Source organism: Triticum aestivum, chromosome 7D, assembly GCF_018294505.1.
Source record: "Triticum aestivum cultivar Chinese Spring chromosome 7D, IWGSC CS RefSeq v2.1, whole genome shotgun sequence".
NCBI lineage: Eukaryota > Viridiplantae > Streptophyta > Magnoliopsida > Poales > Poaceae > Triticum > Triticum aestivum.
In genome coordinates, this window is record NC_057814.1 from 187,807,053 (window position 1) to 187,809,664 (window position 2,612).

A 2,612-nucleotide genomic window follows, 5' to 3' on the forward strand; every position below is an offset into this window, starting at 1 on the left:
CGATTGTAGTCCCTTGTGACCATGGGGAGGAGGGGTGCGATGGCTCGGATGGAGGCTCGTGCCCGACGCCATGGCAGCGGCGCTCTGGCCTGCGGGGGTGCCCACAAAATGTTTGTTGAAATGCCCGTGGAAAAAGGAGGAAGAAGTAAAAAAGAAAAAGAAAAAAACCAAATACTTGAGTCATTGACAGGTGGGACCTATGCCCAACTCAGCATATTGTCCATGTAAGCACGCCACCTCAGCCCGACATGCGGGCCCAACTTGTTAGTTTCGTTGTTTTCGCGGCCAAGTTCGAGCATCAACGCTCCGCGTTACAGATTATGCACATTTTTTGTGGGTTTTTTGTGCCTTGGTTCAGATATGGCACCACCAAATGTGATGATTTTGGTTAAATAACTTCATATTAGGGACTGAGGGAGTAACATTCAACAACCTGTGTTTGTCACTTGCCCTTTGGTCGCATGACGTTTCCGGACTGTATGGTACAGCATGTAAACCATGCTACAGGTTTGCCATCGACAAGACACATTAAGATTCCACGTGCGACAGGACAAAAAGGTGTTTGTACAAAAAGGTGTTTGCTATCTTAATCGCTCGAACATTCTATCAAGATTCTTCATAGCAGACACCAATCAAAGCGAACATATATGTATTGCACCAACAAGAACTTTTCAACTACCAAGACCTGAATGCGCGGTTGACTCCGGGTTGTTTATACTCCATTAGTGAAGAGCGCAAGACAAAACACGGAGATGGCCGTTTGAAAGCTCGGAATCACGCGGATTGCGAATCGTTAAACCGAAGCAAGTTGCCAAAAAAATCACGTTCAAAAGGCATATTTTTGTCCTTGGTTACTTTAGTCTTCGGAATCCGATGCACTGTGGAAATTGTCAACCATTTTTTTGAATAAGTTGTCAACCATTTCAACAATGAAAGCTTTAGTTGCTCATCTCTAAGGGCAGCACAAAAATCAGAACTATTCCGTACTAGACTAATATCTTCGCGCTGTCAAGAGACTCAAATTGGTAAACACCTGACTGGCTAGCTAGATACCAAAATAATTTGTCTCTTAATCTCGACATTTGACTTTCCACAGTCGCCACTTTGAATTAAGACCGGGTAAGAGGTATGACACATCAGTGCCAGCTGCTAGTGGGACTAGTGGTTAACCAGTGACATGTTGAAACATCCACATCCGCCCATTCCAATTCCAAGCACCCTATATAAACTGGCCATCTCATCGTGTAGAAGCACACAAAGCTTATAGCTAGCTAAAATGGCTTCCAAGTCTCTGGCCTTCGTGTGCGTCATCTTCGCCTTCCTCGTCATCGTCTCGCAAGGCGTGGTTGCTGCTAGGGATCTCACACATGGTAATGTTTCTTCCCCTGAATTAATATCTACCTTGTTTATTTGTATTTCCGTGTTCTTTCTGTGGCAACTACAGAGGAGCTTGATTGTATGGCTAAGATTGGGTTGGGTGTGCTGTAAATTCTCCATGGAGGCAGTAAATCTACATGCCATGGTTATTTCTAATGATGTTGCCCTGCCATGGTTGCAGTTAACAGAGCAGGAGGTAACAATTACGGTGGTGGCTGGTCGGGCTCCTACGGAGGACGACGCCCGTGACGGATGCTCTTCGTAAGAATCTAGCAAATAAATGCAGTTCCGGTTTGCTTTTGCAGATCATTCATGTGTATGGTATAGTATATAGTTTCTGTGTACAAGCTAGCTAGGTATGTATGTGCCCTGTCCCCTGTGTACTCAAGATGAACTTGAATGAAATGTATCGACTGTTCTGGTGGTTAACGATCATTTCCCGATGAAGGGGCTGCACCGAGCCTGTGCTTTCACTCCAACTCATCCGATTTGCCCAAACTGTTTCTCGAAAGTGGGACTCGGCTGGATTTTGTTTTACAGAAAAAGGGAGCAGGTATCTTAATATAGCCTGAACAGGAAAACATATTTTTCTGTTCTTTTTAAGAACCAGAATTCATTTCTGATTTTAACCAGACCATTAAAAATGGGTGACCCTAAGGGGCCGGCCGGCCTGCAGAACACCTGGATCGGTCGCCTTCCGCACCGTAGGACATGCAACGATAGCCGTTCAATGAACTCCAACATTCTCACGTGAGTCATCTTTCCTCTCACGCGCACATGTCACACCCGAAAAAGAAAACGTCAGCCTATGAGCAGCTCCCGGTGCGCGACACCAGCCCGTGTCTCTGGATACATCATCGCTGGCCGCAGCGCCGTCGCAACACCCGCCAACCATCTCTCGTAGCACATGTCACCACCGTCACAGCACCGATCAGCCCTGCTTGCATGACCATCAGCTGCCTGTCGCCGCACAAAACATCATGTCGTAAAAAAGCTTACAACACCCATCATCCGCACACAGCATCGGCGGCGGCCCTTTGCAACTCCACCGGTCGCCCATCGACATCACCATCACCAAGCTTGAGCACTAGCCGTCGCCACTTGTAGCACCCACCATCGTTGAATACAACATCGATGGCGGCCCGTTGCAGCACCGTGCCGACCCCCGCCCTCTCCAACACTATGGCCACACTTGAAGAGGCCTTCTCTTGCAGAAGTTCGCGGGTGGCTTCCTG

General features: G+C 47.5%; 1 long non-coding RNA gene across 1 annotated transcript; it reads left to right on the forward strand.

Annotated features, from left to right (window-relative positions):
- The first annotated feature begins 1,249 nt into the window (after positions 1-1,249).
- Positions 1,250-1,806, forward strand: LOC123170065 (uncharacterized). Its single transcript, XR_006485030.1, has 2 exons — positions 1,250-1,370; positions 1,559-1,806. It is a non-coding gene; the product is annotated as an uncharacterized lncRNA (long non-coding RNA).
- Positions 1,807-2,612: the final 806 nt, after the last annotated feature.